The following is an 18,376-nucleotide window of genomic DNA, read 5'->3' as shown; positions in this document are numbered from 1 at the left end:
CAACGGCTAAGGGCATCTGCATCATTGTGTTTCTTGCCAGATTTGTACGTAACGTCGAAGTCGTATTCTTGAAGACGAAGTATCCAGCGACCGAGACGTCCAGACAAATTTTTTAACGTCGACAACCAGCACAAAGCATGGTGGTCAGTCACGACGGTAAAGTCACGACGGTAATATTGTGAGCACAATATTTTTAATACCGCTACCTTAGAAAAAAAACTTTCGGTTTCGATATCGAGGGGGTGGCTTCTCAGTAACGTATCTTCGCAGTGTGACATCACGGGTAGACAGCAACTCGCGACGTACTAGCGGCAGATCTGTCATTGCTCGTGATGCACGTAAACAATGATGGGAGAATTGTCGTCCTGGGACCCCGGCAGCGATTTCTGTGATTTTGGCTGAATGCAGGAAGCAGAATTCGCGAACTTAGTGGAGCTGTGTTGACTGGGAGAGTCTATTTGCACCTCAACGGCTCGGGGTCACGTGACCAAAGTTGCAACGTCACATATGACGTCATTGGTTAAAGCGATCGGCTTGAACTGGCTATGTCTTATCGTGATTACGTCTTGTCAAGCGACTCTGAGGTCACGTGATAACAAAAAAGCCTCGTTTTGTTGCCGTCATGGTTCGCGTGCACGAATTCAAGTTATCTTACATTCTTGTGGTCGTCATCCACGCTGCATGCGTAGTTCGTTGACAGCTTGATTATGGTTGATAGTTCGTCATCGCTAAGCGATGACGCAATCGTACGATCGCATCTCCTGGGCTTTGAGAGTGGTGAACACAACTGGCGTGGGTACGTGAAGACAGATCGAGAATTGGAGCACCTAGAAAGAGCCCCGGGCCAAATTCACTTGCAGTCTTCTGCTACTTCCTTTAGTTTGCTACATTGCGCCACGGTACCCCCTCTTCTTTTGCACCTCTTCATACCGCGTCACAACTCGACCAAAGAGTAATATTTGTTGAGGTTTAAAGCCCCAAGATCAGATAAGATTATGAGAGCCACCATAGTGGAGGGCTGCGGTAATTTCGACCACCTGGGGTCCTTTACCGTGCACCTAAATCTCAGCACACCGGTCTCAAACATATTTGCCTCCATCGAAAATGCTACCGCCGCGGATTCCGTCCCGCGACCTTCGGATCATCAGCCGAACGCCATAACCACTAGATCACCTAGGCAGGGACCAGAGCGAGTGCTCGTCTCACTGGCGAGTCGGGTGTGTTGCCGTGCGGGTACGTAACGTAGTACAGTACAGGTCACTGGTCAGCATATTTGTTTAAAACACCGAAAAGGCGCGCTCCGGACTGCACTGACGACGTTTTCCGATTACAACTGGTTTGAAAGATCCCAAGTTGTCGCATGCAGAGCCGAAGGTTAAATGCTTAAGTGTAGGCTGTCAACTAGTTATCAGTATACACGGCGCCAGAGAGTGCCACAGCCTGCCATTCCGGCGTTCTAGACAAGTTTCTTGACCTCAATAATAGTTCTCACTTCACAGTATACGATCAGTTCTCATTAATATTGTGTCTAATAAAGAAAAACGAGCCCTTATAATTTCCACTTGACCCCTGTAGGTTGCAGATGAAATTTAACAGTCGACTGTTCACATGGTTACTTCTTCAGAAAACGAGAAGCGGCTGTCTGTGTAACGCCGCGAGGCTCAACCGAATGGCCATCGGGAGGAATTCGGGCTGTACACCTGTAGACTTCAGTAGATTCCTTCCATGTAAAGCATATGGCGCTAACAGCGGTAGCAGCAAATGCCGGCAAACATACCTACTGCTTGCGGCACGCTATCGCGTGCCCTGGCGTTCATAGCGCCTCACAACCAGGGAGCCTACATGACCGGCCGTTCATATAGGCTCCATACACACAACCTGTGACGCAACACACATGACAATTAAATCCATGAGCGGCACTGTGGAGTGACTTCGATTACGCGGGCCCCCTTCGCTGGGCTCTTTAATCCGCCAGGGCACACAGCGTGGAAGCGTGGATGACGATCACAAGAATGTAAGATAACTTGAGAACTCGTGCACGCGAACCATGATGGCAACAAAACGCAAACGAGCCTTCCTTCTTTTTTATCACGTGACCTCAGAGTCACTTGACAAGAAGCAGCCAGTTGAAGCCGATCGCTTTAACCAATGACGTCATATGTGACGTCGCAAATTGGGTTCACATGACCCCGAGTTGTTGAGGTGCAAATGTCGTCTGCTAACCCTCCTCCTGACATCCGCTTGGTGGCGTGACAGTCTATTGGCATTGCGAATACTCGTCAACGGTCGTGAAAGGGTTAAGATGGTGCACACTGTTCAGGGGTCTCTTTTCGCTTCGTCATTGTAACACTGCGTAGTGCGTCTCTGCGACGTTTTGAAGTTTTTGTGCTGCATCAGCATTGCGACAACTATTGACTTAATAATATGAGGAACCAACATTAGCCAATCAGCGTTACGGTAGCTTGTGCGGAACTAAAATACTCCGCCCCCGTCAGAGGCCTTGTAAGTATCACGATGTTTAAAGTCATTACAGAAGCGTCTGTATATCAACGTTCCGTTTATAGCTCGATGCATCCATCCAGATTTTCTCCATGGTCGTCCATGATTTGGTGCGTTACAAAAGATCTGCATCGTTCAAGCACGCCCTTGTCAAGTCGGGAACTGGACGCCTGTGTTTTAAGCGGTGCACCTTACGGTGAATCTACTGACGCGAAGTCGCATCTCTTGAAAAGTATATGTTTCATCCACTCGCTATGGGCTGTGCGTTAGCGCAGCGCTCTTTCGGCGATGTTTCAGCGTTGGTTGCCAACACCGCTTTGCAAAACACTCGCAAATCGCTGCCAAAGGTCCGGTCACTGTTTTTGGGCCACACGACGAAGTCTTCTCCGGATTGTCGCCACAGCTGCGTCGTTGCGCGACTTCCGCATTCTATACGCTTTTCTCTTGACGATTTAGAAATGAAGTACAGACAATGCTGTGCAGTGCTATGGCATATATTGTTGATTCTCTCTACTAGCCCCGCCGAACAGAGTTGCCCTGTTTGTCGTATTCTTCGCAGGCACGTCTCCAAACGTTATAATTTTGGTATTTCCACCAATGATCCGTCGGTGAGGAAAGTTTCACGTATCGGCACGGGCATTCGCCACGCTTTTTGTTGTATTACTGAGCAATCTTTCGAGCAACTGCGATTTTTTTTTTCAATTTTTGAAAGTCTGCCCTTAGGCATAATAATTATTGATTCAAAAACTGCGATTCTCGAAAATATCTCTAGCGACACGGTCCAAAACAAGCGCCGGAATAAAGGCGACGTACGTAAAGTGAGAAAAAGAAAACGTTGCGGTACAATAAGAGATTCTCAAATTTTCGCGCATCACTGGGCATACTTAGGCTTATACTGTCGACTGTGGAGAAGGCAAAGCGACCTAACGACGTGGCAAACCGTGAGCCTTGCGTCCATCGTTATCTCGTGGTTGCGTGGGCCATGGTTGTACACGTCTTCGTACGTCTCCCACGCGCTCGCTGCTCGCGTCACCTTCAGTCAGGAGGAAGATAAAAATAAATAAATACACAAACAAAGAGAGATATGTGCGCTGAATCGAGACACGTTTCTCTCTCTTTTTTTTTCCCTTTCTCTTCTGCCACGCGTGACGTACGACCACTTCGGAACATGAGTGCTCGTAAGTAGTAGAAGTGAGTGGGGTCCGTTAGTAATTCAAACTGCGCGAAGATTAACGACAAGCGTGGTACAGCGAGACGTGCTTGTTCAATACAGCACGTGCCCGCCATAGCAAGTCGCGGCTGCGCTGAGAGCGTCTGACGTGCATTGGACGCGACCCGAATGTGCCGGTGACAACGAAGAAGCAAGCAGGCAGAAAGGAGGGGAGGGGGTTGCAACTGAAATACGCTGATTTTGGCCCGCTTTCTTCATCCGCATCGAAGAACGAGCTGTATGCCCGGCCATTCGTTGTTCTCCTCTCGAAATTTGTAGTACGAAGTGGATATGTGGGGCTTAGCACTTTCACTTGCTCAATTTCTTTCGCCTTTGTCCGTTAAAAAAGAAAGTCAAAATAGCCGATGCGAGCGTACGAATTATGTATGCGAACATGATAGTCTCTTTTTTACTGTATGCAGGATTCGCTGGGAAATACACGGGCCCGGAAAAACAAACCCGAAGAATAAAAAAAAATCATTACTACAGTCTCTCCTCTTTATACCTACACGTCCGCGCCCTTTCTTCAGGAGAAAAGAAGCAAAATATTCGTTTTTTCGCATAACACTTATTTTTATCGCATCCGAAGTAACGTTGTCAGGCCTGAAAAGAAAACAACAACAATAAGAAATATTTGAAGAAGATTGGCGGAAGGAACTGCCGCGCGAAGTTCTTCGGCTTATGGAAGCAGACCTGCTATGCGCCGCGTCGCGCCGCTTTCTTAGAAGAAGATTGCAGGCGGTAGCTGTTGAATAATGAGAGATCCTTCTTCATACAAAAGCATTCGCAACGTGACTGCTAGATCGGATCGAAAGCGCCGGCTGACGGTGACAACGGCGGTGAAAAACTTCTAGAAAAAAAAAAGAGAGAGAAAAAAAACGCGGACAGTGAACGCAAAAAGAAACAAAAAGTTATGCTGAATGCCGAAGGCTGGTTTACAAGAAGCATTGTTTACCAGCATCACTGAGATTGTTTTGAGCACAACTCGATGTTCCTTCCTTCATTGTTCACGGCCGTTGGCAGCATTGCCGATGAAAGGTGCGTCGGTGGAACGTTGTAATCCAATCGCTATGCTTTTCGCAAGAATGGTTTTGTGTCGTAGTATAAAAGTGAAATACGACATATAGTTCTGTCTTGCATTCTTCTGATTTTCCCCAGTAACATTCAGCTAGAAGCGCCCCCGATACTGTTCACGGCGCAAAGTGCTGCGTCATTAGGTTTTTGTCGTTTTTGTCAACTGCGTTTGAACTGCGAACAATTTGCACAAGTCGGGACGCGGACGTTTAAATAAATAAACAAGTAAATAAATAAAACTAACCGGGTCCCTTATGCACTAACCTAAGACGACTGGAACGCGAAAGCCATTTTCTTTTTCTTCTCAGTCCATGCGTTGTTCCTGCCCCGCCACCCTCCAAAAGCTTTCAGCATCTATAATGTGCTTTTCCACTGCCTCCACGATCGGAGGCATCTCACCTGGTTTTGCGCTGCCTCCGTCACCGGCCAACCGTTGACCAAGCTACGATGCCATGGGAAGATGTCATCATGTGACGTCACGTCACGTAACGTCATGATGACGTCATATGGTTCAGTTGCTACGTATTGCTTCAAAAAATAACGTGAAATGTGAAGTAAAATAGAAAAAAATTCACAGTGAGCGTAATTATTCGCAGCGCCACCACACGGCACTCAACAAAAACGTAGAGTATGGCGTCTGAGATTTTTGCGAATATGGTGCGGTGGCACTGCAAGTAATTGCGCTTACTGTCAAATTTGTATTTTACTTGACATTTCACATTATTTTTTGTAGCAATACGTAGCAACTGAAGCTAGTTTTAAGAAACAAAGAAAAACCAGTACAACTGATAACAGGTGACACTAAGAATAAAAACCCACGATCTACAGCTGCGATTCGAACCCGGGCCTTTTGAGTGGGAAGCGGCCATTCTACCTCTTCACCACTTTGGTGGAGCCGCGTGCAACTCTTAAACGATGACACATTGCAGACTACCGACCGCAGCGCCACAAGCGGCTTGACCCTGTTTGGGCCTCACTTTCTGTACGTTGGTGCTGCGGCCGTTCCGAGCACTCCCCTGTTCTAGTACACTCTAGCAGAAGTTACGGTGTCGGCGTCGTTGGTTGTTAGTGAAAAATTGGCGTTGTCCGAGAGCGAAAATTCGAGATAGATGCAAATAAATAAGAAAAACCTTCAGTGAGGGTGGGAATCGAACCCAGGCCCTCTGCGTGGCAAGCAGGCATTCCACCACAGAGCAAGTCCAGTGCTTGAAACTGTTTCGAAAAAAAAAAGCAACAACAATAGGAACGTCAATTAGTGCGAGGAGTCTACTTAACACATGTTAAGACTCCTCCCACTGTAAGATCTTCATACAGTGTTTTTTTCGAAGCTGTTTCAAGCAATGGCGTGGCTCTGTGGTAGAACGCCTTCGTGCCACGCAGAAGGCCAGCGATCGATGCTCATTCGAACTGAAGATTTTCATTAATTTTATTTGCATCTTTCTCGATTTTTCGGTCACGGACAACGCTGATTTTTCGCTCACAACCAACTACGCCTACACCGACGCCGACGCCAACACCGGAATTTCTACGAAACGAGCTCTTTAACGCTCTCGCGTTAAAGAGCTCGTTTCGTAGAAATTCCGGTGTTTCAGGTCTTTTCTGGACAATTCGTGACGTCAGAAGTCTGGTCTACAAGACTGGAGACTGGAGAAGCGGAAAGCGCAATACGACGTAAAGCACTGCGAGAAACTGGAGATGGCGAGATGGCGCAGAGCGCTCACGGTGGAGGAACGAAGGAGAGAGGCGTCGACAGCAGCAACGCGAATACAAACACGAATACAGCTTCGCTGGTAACAGGCCCGTAGCCAAGAATTTTTTTCGGGGGGGGGGGGGGGGGGGGGGAGGGGCACTTGCTGAAAACAGTGACTATTTGAGAAAAATACCCATTTTTATAATTTAATTTTGGTAAAAACACCTACTTCACCAAAATGTCGGAAGGGGGGTAGCCCCCCCCCCCCCCCTGGCTACGGGCCTGGCTGGTAATTTCTTCCGTACAAACGTTGCGGCCTCACGATTTTTTTCTTGCTCTTCTCGTTTCATCTGCTTGTTTTTTTAATGTTCAAGCATTCTAAGCATACCTCCCCCCCCAAACAAAAAAAAGAAAACAAAACGATCATCATCACCAGCCTGACTATGCCCGCTGCAGGGCAGATGCCATTCCCTTGTTTCGCCAATCAACCCGGTCCTGTGCTTGCTGCTGCTATGTTATACCCGCAAGCGCTACTTAATCTCATCTGCCCACCTAAATCAGGTCATGCTAAGACCGAGCTAATTAAGCCACGTTTACTAAGACCATGCTAATGAAGCTGTGTAAAGCTAAGACCATGCTAATTATAATAATATCTGGGGTTTAACGTCCCAAAACCACGATATGATTATGAGAGACGCCGTAGTGGAGGGCTCCGGAAATTTCGACCACCTGGGGTTCTTTAACGTGCACCTAAATCTAAGTACACGGGCCTCAAACATTTTCGCCTCCATCGAAAATGCAGCCGCCGCGGCCGGGATTCGATCCCGCGACCAAGACCATGCTAACTAAGACAATGCTAATTAACATATCACTAATTGAGACTTTATAAAAGCCACGCTGATTAGGTTCGTGCTAATTAGGAATAATCTAATTATCACCATACTAACTAAAAGCTGGTTAATTAAGTATGAGCAATTAATGTCGTGTTACTTAGAACATCAGCAATTAAGATATAACTATTCTGTTAATTAAGACCTAGCTAATCAATACCATCAAAATTGAGACCGAGCTGACGTGGTCTTCACTCCGAAGAAGACCGAGCAGACTGCGTAGACGAGTAACGTAAAAAGCTGGAAGAAGCTAGGTGATCACAAGCTCCTCCGATGGCTCCAGCCTTGCCCAAGTAGTGCAGACTGACCAAATTATTTTAAGCAGCGTGGAGAGTTGGGCGAGTTGGTACGAGTTCATTCTGGTCGAAACTGCGCTATAGGACGGGACACGAAGAAAGGCAAGACAAACGAGCGCAGACTAACAACTGAGTTTATTGAACGATTATTTTATACGCAAAGAAACTGCTGCTTAGCGCACACCGCATGAAACGCTTGACAGGCACACCGGCACTATGACAGTCACGCGTTACAGTGGGGCCTTTTTAGAATGAACGAGTTTGTACCCAATCGCGCGCGTCAGTTTGATTGACAGACGCCCGCGGCGCAGATCGGGTCAGCCCACCGCGTTTGCTCTTGCCGAGGAGCAGTACTCACGCCGCAACGCCAGCGAGCGGCACGATTCATCTATGAGCTTAATCACACAGACTAATCACGCACACTCACGGAGAATTAAAGGTTATATCACCACGTGGCTACGATGTCTCGCATACAATTTCACCGCGCTCACGACGTACCCCTCACAACTATGAAGCAAGCTCCCCTGGTGGTATTTGCAGCGAGAAAATGTTACTGTTTACTTGTTTATGCAGACATTGTTTCTGTCGATCCTTTACAGCAGAAAAATCTTCAGACGTGTAATGTAAGTAGCAGTAACCTGCCCATTAATTTATCTGCAATATTCGAGAAAAGCGAAACGAGCTCCACGATAGTGCTGCGTGTGCACCCTTGTTGCCTTCGAGAGTGGAAATTTCCACGCAGCAGATGGAACAAAAGAACTTGCCCGAGAGAGGACAAACGTCCCCGAACACGCTTGTGGGAGGCGCGATGTTCAGTTGGCAAAAAGATATAGCGCGACAATCACGCTGACGTCGCTGCACTGTTGAAATGTTGACTGTGTGGCGGCGCTGACGCGTTCGCACGCGATGTTCTATTGAAAACCGCCGCAAATGTCACACATGCGTTTGTGACGCCATGCCCGTTATTGTAGTCGTTTTTATCAACGCTGCTATCTCGCGCTCCGCACTGTCTTCCTATCATGACCGCCGTAGTGCGAGCTCGGAGCAAGCTCGTGTTCCTGAGAAGCTCTGGCCATCCTGTATAGCACCCCTGGTTTCTGCCTCACACTGTAACTATTGCTGACTAGCAGTGCTCCGGGCCAAATGAGGAGCGCATGCGCGCACGTGTCCTTGCCGCCGCTGCTGTCAAATCCGGCGACAAACCGCCTTCGCCGGCGGCGTCTATCCCCAGTAACGCATAGCTCGGCCGCACAAGCGTCGCGCCCAAACGTGAGTTTGAGTTCCTTATTTGCCAGTTTATGTAATATTTATACCGTGCACCAGCGCTGCCGTCGACACCGCTTTGACAGAGCGAGGCGGACGAAGTATAGTACATTACCGGTGTACTATACATACAACGGAGCTCGCCTCTTTCATCGTCCACCTGACTGGGCTCAGGGACACGGCAAACGAGATTCGACAGCACCCGTCGGCCACAAAGCGGTCGTGCCAAAGTGAGAAAGACGAGGCACGTTCGAAGGCGCCGTCGACCAAAACGACGGGAGAAGACTGATTACCAGGAAGCGACACGTGTTTACGTCCTTCCTCGTCCACGGTGCTGCTTCTTGACCGAGCAGAATGTATACGTTCACGTTGGCCGACAGGATCCCGAGCGCTGGCGAACTTTGGGCTCGAGCCAACACGCGTACCACCCATGCGTACAGCGACATTGGCGACTCGCTCACCGACGTGTGACCAAAGAGACACCTACTGTACGTACTACAAAGAAATTAAAGATGAGTTCCGCGAAAACCCGTTCGTTTTTATATATGATTGCGCTTCCTCATTAAATTAAAATGCCCTGCACTCACCGTTGTGTGGAAAGACGTGCGAAGGGTGAATTCGCTGTGAATATCGAAGCTATAAGTGTTATAACTGTACCGCTGTAATAATAACTGGATAAAGTTCGAGTCAACTCGAAGCAAAAGGCCGCAGGATTGCACGCAGTCACGTAAAAAGCGGCACGCTGGATGGTCTTTTTCTTTCCCGATTTATTCGCTAATCAGAGCGTTTCACGACGACTTGAATCACTGTGCCTTGTAGTGGGGCACTACGCAGCTACAATTTTGAACGTTAAGCTTTCTTTTTATTTTTTCTTTCGTTGTCGATCTCCGTGTCAATGGCGGACGCGTACCGGTAGCTAAGTAGTGGCTGCGGAATTGCTCTTCTCTGCGCGAAGTTGCGGAACCCATCGATCGAGCCCAAGGTAGCCCTGCTTGACAGAGACGAAATGCAAAAATAAAAGGAAGGAAAAAGAATGCTCCTGTATACTTAGATTTAGGTACACGTTACAGAACTCCAGGTAGTCAAAAATATTCGAGAGTCCCTACTACGGTGCGCCTCGTAATCATATTCCAGTACTGGCATAAAAAAAAACCCAGAAAAAAATTTGATATTTTCCTCATTGCGGTCTTGTTTTGACATCCGAAGAAAAAAAAAAAACAGGTGTCATTTTGGGTGATAGTCCTGCCTTCGCACTGGCAGAAAGAGCATGAGGGAAAAGCATATAATCTAAGTTACCTGTGATACTTTTCAGTGAGTGAAGAAATATTTGGATGAGAGATGGAGAAGGCACTGAACCTCGTAAAAGACAGAATACAAAAAGCAGGCGGGCACATGCTGGCTATTCACCGTACGAAGCGTTTATTTAGCGGGCGCTGGTTCCCCCCTTTATGAACAGGGCCAATTATTTAAGACAACACTGACATGACCGCGAATGGCGCGTGTAAACGATGCGCCTCATCAGTGCATAAGAGGCACGATCACGCATTGTTATAACCACTTCGACTGCTCGAACCACAAGTTCTGGACGCATGAGGAAGTGCCACGACCGAAGAGGCGGCGAGCTCAGGAACGAAAACAGGGATTGCGGGGACGCGCAAACCCATCCATCATCGACAGGAAATGGATCGTGAGTTACCGAAAAACAATGACGGATTGAGAGTGCCCGGTAGCGTAGCGATACATCAGTTTTATCGACTGAACATCACTGCATTATCGGTGGCGCGTTTATTGTGGCACTATATCACTGTATATTAGTCGCTTTATTGATAGCTTTTCAGCAGAAGTTCAACGTTCCTGAAGCCAGTGTTATGGAAGCGTTAACGTTTCTTATTTTAAGAAGAGGCACGATAGACTGGAGTATAGACTATCTTACGCATGGGTTTCGCGGCCGTCATTTTGGGTTTTTAACCTTGCCGTTTTGTATCTTTAACTAAACGAACAGTGGTATACGCATACGCATGAAAACGGTTGGGTTGGTGCATTCGACGTTTCATGGCCTTATTCATTCACGTCACGAGATACAATACCAAGAAAACATTCCTGTGAACAGCCCAATGTGGCGGCGCCTACATGTCTTACGTAAAATTGTCTATATACGTTCTCAATGTGCATGACGGTTGCAAAACTGTTGTTTGCGATACTCTACGATCATCTTTCGTTAGAGACAAACAGGGCAAGTCTCACCCGATGACAGCTAACACTCGCTGTCGTGATGCAAAAGCGTCGTATTGCAACTGGCTTGAACACGTGTCCGAACGATTACGTGATCTACATCATAAGGTGGTTGGGAAAGACAGCAGATACGAAGCCGCCAGCCACAACAGCACACCCAACCATTTGCGCCCACCGCAAATTACCTCGACGACAGAGCGTGCCGGCGGCATGAGAGCTCAGCTACGTGGACAAGCATATGCAGCCACGCGTATACCAGACGCGCGTTTGCGACATTGTACGAAAACACCGAAGAGTGTGGGTACGGACTGATGGTCACGGCGACGGCTTCATTAGTCAAGCATAGTGTACTTAAACGTGACGCATGTGGCTTCGGCCGTCTAGGGCAATTTATCTATTGGTCCTCTTTAATTGCCACTTACGTTGTTAATTCTACAATTTGATAAAACATAACAATTTACTTTCCTTATACATCTTTAGGCCTGTTAGGCAATGTGATTTCTACTATAAAAAAACGCCAGGCCTGCGTGGAGCGCGCAGCACAGTCACAGCGAAAGCCGGAAGAGCGGCTTTTCAAGAGTACTCTGTCCGGGCAAAAAAAAAAACAAGATGCCTACTACGCCATAAATCATCATAATTTTGGTGAAGCAGGCCCGTAGCCAGGAATTTTTTCCGGGGGGGGGGAGGGGGGCACTTGCTGAAAACCTTGACCTTTTGAGAAAAACACCTATTTTATTATTTATTTTTGGCAAAAAACACATACTTCACCAAAATTTCGGGGGGGGGGGGGGGGGCTAGCCCCCCCCCCCCTCCCCTGGCTACGGGCTTGTGGTGAAGTATATATAGGGAACCCCCCACTAGTCCCTGCGTACCAACTAGGCCCCGTTTCCGCCTCATTATTCGTCATTCTGCGGTAAGCGTGGTATAACTCGCTACACATCTGTGAGACTTTATGTGGACTTTATTGATGCTGTGGCTGATGACGATGAAGGATAATGGCTGAGCCCTTTGTAATGGGTTGGAAGCATTAAGCGATCCATTCGTTACGCAATTCGCAATGTGTGACGCCTGGTTGTTGTTTTACTCTTCTATCACGCTATATTACATATGTTAGCTAGATTTCTTGCCTGATATGACGCCTGTATAGTGTCTTTTTTCGAAGGAGTTTCAAGCACCGGCGTGGCTCTGTGGTATAATACTCGACTGTCACAGAGTCGGCCTGGGTTCAAATCCCATTCAATCCTGGATATGTTTTCCTCATTTCATTTTTTCTTATTGCGCGCGATAGCGGTTACGGATACCGGCGGAGGCGGCGTACAAACGGCGCCAAAAAACGGCTGTTGTTGTGATCTCATGACAGCTTTCACTGTAAAAGAGAGAGGGAGAGCCAGAAGCCTGTGGCTCAAAAGTTGTTCATTTCGTATTGAAAAGCGTATTATAACTCCGAAAAGACAGACAACTGACATTGAACACCTCACATAATTAACACAACGAAATCGTGTCCGCCACGGTGGATCAGGGGTTACGGTGCTCGGCTGCTGACCCGAAGGTCGCGGGTTCGATCCCGGCCGTGGCGGTCGCATTTCGGTGGACGCGAAATGGTAGAGGCCCGTGTACTGTACGATGTCAGTGCACGTTAAAGAACACCAGATGGTCGAAATTTCCGGAGCCCTCCACTACGGCGTCCCTCATAATGATATCGTGGTTTTGGGACATAAAACACCAGATATTATTACAGCGAAATCGTAACAAAAAGGCACTAAATAAACCTGATAGATTGCTAAAACGCAAGATTAAAAGAATTAGGACGCAAACTCATTACATCTGTCCTCGATGTCTCATCGTGAGAACAAACTGATTTGTTAAGTTCATTCACCCAATGAATACATGCTTCGACAGCAACACGAGCTGCTAGATATAGCTGTGTTTGCACCGATGTATCTGTTTGGCAGGAACCAAAGACAAAAGAAAGAGAGGACGAAAAACAATTGATCATCCGTGCACTCTGTGCACTCCATATATAGAAGGATAGCACAATGCCAACGCATGCCGTCGACAGTAATAAAAACATAGCTCAAACATTCCACGATAGGGCAGTCTGCAAAAGTACACCACCGGGAATGAAATATCCGTATTTTATTGCGTTACGCCGGACGGAGTATTCCACTTGACGGGCTTTACGACGAAACTTGTGACGCCACGCAAGTAAGCGTAAATTCACAAAGACGCATATATAGCATGGCGCACACATTGGCGACGAACTAAATGGTATGGTGACCGCGAACTGGCATCCTGCTTGAACGTGCGGTCTCCTGCATTAAACAATGCTCTCACGCGCGACTTCACTTTACGCGGTGGCTCCCCCGCACCATCAACGCAAAACGCAGGACGTGCCGGTGACACGAAGAGCCACATTTCTTCAACAGAAACAAGAACGAACTGGAGGGCGCCGCGTGACCTCGTATATCCTTCCTTGAATCACCGACCATTCTCGCGTTTCGCCATCCCTAAATTTACGCGCACGACCCGCCGTGTAGCGGTTGTAACAATGATGGAGAGACCAAAGCGGTCGGCGATAAAACCACACCGACGAGTAATGATGGTCTTCGAGAAATACGTACGCGCACGTACCATCGCTGCGGGGAAAAAAAGAAAATATGTAGGGACCTATTTCATCGAAGCACGAAGCACGTGCAATTTTGGACGCATCGTCGTCTCGTTAAAGGTCGAAACACCGATCCGTTTCGCAAGCTGGACCGTAGCTGTGTGTCGAGGAACCGCCGACGTCTCGAGTTTGGTCACTCTGCGCATGTGCGCGAGTCGTCCCCGTCTGCCCTGACACGAGGAGGACTTCATGCGTTATAAAATGGCTTGGGCTGGCAAACGAAACGGCGAACTCCTGCGATGAGAGACACAGCTGTAGTTAACATTATTGAAGCTTTAAGGCGACTTTCACCCGGAGACGAAGTATGTCGAAGGCACTTTGTAAAAAACGGAGATCAAACCGACACCGCTTATAGACTATAATACGGATGGATTTCGCTGCCGCCATACTGTGCTGCAGCCTTGCCGTTTTGTATCTTTTACGACCACACGAACAGTGCTATAGCTATACGGTATACGTGTACGCATGAAAACGGTTGGGTGGGTGCATTCGACGTTTCATGACCTTAGTGGTTCACGTCACAATATACAAAGATAAGAAAACATCCGTTTAACAGCCCAAGGGGGCGGCGCCAATACGTCTTACATAAAACCGTCTATACGCATTTGTTTGCCGTCATCGTATGTCCCCGGGGCCGTCATTATTTCCTCCTTTCCCTTCTTCCTGTGTAGGTTAGTAAACCGTAAGCTTCTTTTGTTAACCTCCCTACGCTTCCTACCTCATTCTTCTTCCTTTTGTCACATTCGTGCGAGCCAGTATTCATATTTGACGTCTGCAAGAGCCCGGCAGCGTGCCGATACGATAATGCTTTCTTTTTCATTCCGCTTAGTAAGCCCGCATAGGCGGAAATGGGTGCTGTCGCAGAGGGAATTGAAGCGCAAGCTTTCGCATTCCCCTAACGTCGGCAGCTTGCCAAGAGCGCGCGTCGTAGAATAAGGTGCCGCTTGAATGGGCCTTATGACTATACCAGCGAAGCAATACTGCAAGCGTGCAAGTTCATTCGTAGCAACAGCTCTTTTTTTTCTATTTACTTGCGGTTTCTGTACGGGACAACTGCGTCCTTACTCTTTTCCATGTTTCTCCTAACGACACTAGCTATGTCTAACGGCAACTCGGCAACGGCAATATAGCTTCGAGGGAGAACTAATAAAATGCTTTGCATTTCTTTTTAAACTAGCTGGCTCTGACTTCAAGACCGCGCGATCGCAAAGTCCACGCGCATGCTAACTTCGAGTTCAACCAGCAAAACCACTCATTGAATGAACCTCCGTAGTTCTTCTCTACATGCCGAATTGGTGTTTCAAGAAGAAAGGCTCTGTTGTGACTGGGAGGCCATCTTCTTTGCATAAAGGCACAAGAGCAACGAAGGCGCGGTTATCTTCGTCACGGTTCTGTGAAGCACGCAAGCGACGTATGCGTAGCAACTACTCAGAGGACGTTATTTCAGTGTACGCGTTTTCTTCGCATCTCACCTCTGATGATATACATTTGCAGGGTCCATATTCTATTCTGCCTCATCTCATTGAACACCACGGCGTTGTGTTTGTGCATGCTTCGCGTGCACAAAGCGCCGGCTTATACAGCAAAGCCAACTTTTGTGTAGAGGTACAGTGAATAACACTTCGGAAAGCACCGTTCTTGTGCGATGGTTACAAAAAAATGAAAAATAAAAAGATGGTGGAGGAGGCGGAGTGGAGGGGGAGAATGGGCCTTTATATTTGGAAGCTTTCATGAAGACAAGCGCAGTCACTCTCGTTATATCGGTTTCCGTTTTTTGCGGCTAAAACGATATGTAATTCTAGGCTGCACGATTGATGACACGTTGATGCGTGCTCGAAATGTCATTTACTATTGCCAAAGCGCTTACGTAACGTGCCATTGTACTGCGGCGATCGATGCGATGGCAGTATGTTTTACGTGCCATTTTGCGGTGTTGCCTCTATCGATTTATATAAAGACCGTGCTCGGCTGGAAAGGGTAATCCGATTTTGGTAAGCGGATATTAGAGGCGGAGCAGCTTATGGGCTCGGCTTGTCGAAGTGTCATGTCTTCTTCACGGTCCATCATAACGGGTATGCGTCACAAAAATTGGGTAAATACCGCTACTCGCCACCGGCCCACTAAAAGTGAAGAAGGCAACAGTTAGGCCAACAAATAGCCGATGACGTATCAGGATTTAACTGCATTAATTAACAGAAATTTGTGGAATTCCGTCTCAAAATTGGTTTCAAATGCCAAATTTTTTCCTGTAAAGCATACTTCGCAGCATGTTGCGGTGTGTAACACGAAGACAACTTACGGCAAAATCGCTGCTAATGGGCAGTGAGAGAGAGAAGAAGAAGAAGAAGAACCTTAGGGTAAGCTGCATTCCGACGTAGTTTTCCGACGACGTTAGTGGAGCTGCAACACCCTTCCTTATATGCCCTGTTTCAGGCTTGGCACCACTAGTGCCTCATCAGAGAAATCTCTCTAAAAACAATGTGGCGAATTACCTCGGTCAGCCCCTTCTTCTTCTTCTGTCTCTCATCGCCCATTACCAGCGATTTTGCTGTGGGAAACACCGGCGCACACTGCATGCTTCGCCCCTCCCCAGGTTTCACGTTAGTGGAGTATAAACACCCTTCCCTACATGCTTCGCCCCTTCCCAATTTTTATCTAGTTGAGGAGGTGCCCGCTACTCGCTTTACTCTTTCTGTAATTGTTTCATATGTCGGTCGCACTAAATTTTTGTGCCGCTGTAGCAGGTAGCATGGTTCGGTAAAGCTGTCACAGAAGATGGTCGACACGCGTGCGTTTGAGAGTTCTGTGCATGTGTGTGCGTGTGTGTGTGTTTCTTCTGCTGTAGTAACAGTTTGCTCGTAGGTATATAGACGGGACCTGCCCTACTGAAAGAGCTACAGCAGAAGCGGTGGCCACGGTGCACTTTACCATTTTAGATGGATCGACAGCGCACTTCGTTTTCATCTTCGAAAAGTTCGAAGAAAAAGAAAAGCAATCGTAATAATATCTTGTCCTTAATCTTCTTAGTGTTGCGAAGACTGCGGAAGGAACACATCCGTTGCTGCGAAAGTTGAGTAAAAGTTTCAAGGCTCCATTAAGCTTTAGCGGCACGACTTTTGCACCGGCTAAGATGAAAGTATACGCCAATAGTTTTCGTTCGGGCGCCGCAGAGCTCCAGCGGTCTCCTGCGATAACGACATGGAATATTTATTGCTGTGTCCGTTTCTTGAGACGTGAGATCGCCTTCGGCTGGAGTCCGATCGCGGCTTCTATACCTGAGGGCGCTAACGTCAGCTACATCACTATCCCCTTTAGCCGCCTTTCCGTAGCGCTTTTTTGTCGCAACATTTCTTTGCGCACCTCTGAAGACTTTGCTTTAGCGGCGCGTTTTATTTTTCATCGCGATAGGCGGAAGGACCGCGAAAACTTATAAGTGCCGTGCCGAGCGGGCCTCCCATTCCTATGGAGTAGACTTCACAGGTAGAACGCGGCGAAGCAAACACACTTAAGAACAGCCAGAGATCATCCTCGCTTATAATGACGCTAAAATAATTGATATTAAGACATCAACAGTCACAGATGTGCAACCGCCATCGCTTATCAGATTATGATGAATAAAAGGCGAGATAGCGAACACCACATGCACACACTGTGCTTCCGGACAGATGTCGCGACTGTTTCTTATGCTTTCATTTATGATGACGGTATTCTTATTTATATCGCTGCTGAAACTCGCAGTTTTGCTAACGTTAGACCGTTACACAGGCGAATTCAGTACCGGCAGCAGTTTTGCAAAGTTAATGCATGCCGAAGCTTTCCACGGTCACCACGCGAGTGAATCAGACGGGATAAGCTGATTTGTTTCTGAGCTAGGTTGTTATTACACTCGCAATTATTGTTCCATGAAAGTCTCGTGACACACGAGGGCAGCAACCACGAGTACTGTCTCGATTTCCGGTGCAAATTACATTGGCTGCCCGGCCGCGGCGGCCGCATTTCGATGGAGGCGAAACGCTAGAGGCCCGTGCACTGTGCGATATCAGTGTGCGCTAAAGAACCCCAGATGGCTGAAATTTCCGGAGCGCTACGGCGTGCCTCATAATCATACCGTGGTTCTGGCCCGTAAAACCCCAGATATTATTATTTTTAATTTACATTAGTTGTGATTGCGAATGTGCGTCGTCTTCTTTTTCACGTCCGTGCCCCCAACACTGTTTGTTTTCGGTTCAAATTATTATCAGAACAACTACTTACGAAATATCATCAAAAACGAAGGTTACATCGCAAGAACTGTTGGAACGCATCGTACGTCAAGCGGTAAACATTGGCAGCGAAACGCATGATGATTGTATCGTGTAACACAATATTATGCAATTTCTACGCTTTGATAAAAAGGCATGATTGATCCTTCCATCATAGGAATCGGTATAACACGTAAGTAAAACGTGTCTTTACAGAAGTAGTTCAATGTTTACTGTACATTGATATAAGAGAGCTTGCACAAAGTCTATAGTGTTTGGCAGCTATAGTATCGTTTAACGTGGGTACACACACGTC

Source organism: Rhipicephalus sanguineus, chromosome 1 (genome assembly GCF_013339695.2).
Source record: "Rhipicephalus sanguineus isolate Rsan-2018 chromosome 1, BIME_Rsan_1.4, whole genome shotgun sequence".
Lineage (NCBI taxonomy): Eukaryota > Metazoa > Arthropoda > Arachnida > Ixodida > Ixodidae > Rhipicephalus > Rhipicephalus sanguineus.
The sequence above is the reverse complement of the archived record's forward strand: the minus strand, read 5'-3'. Positions refer to the sequence as shown.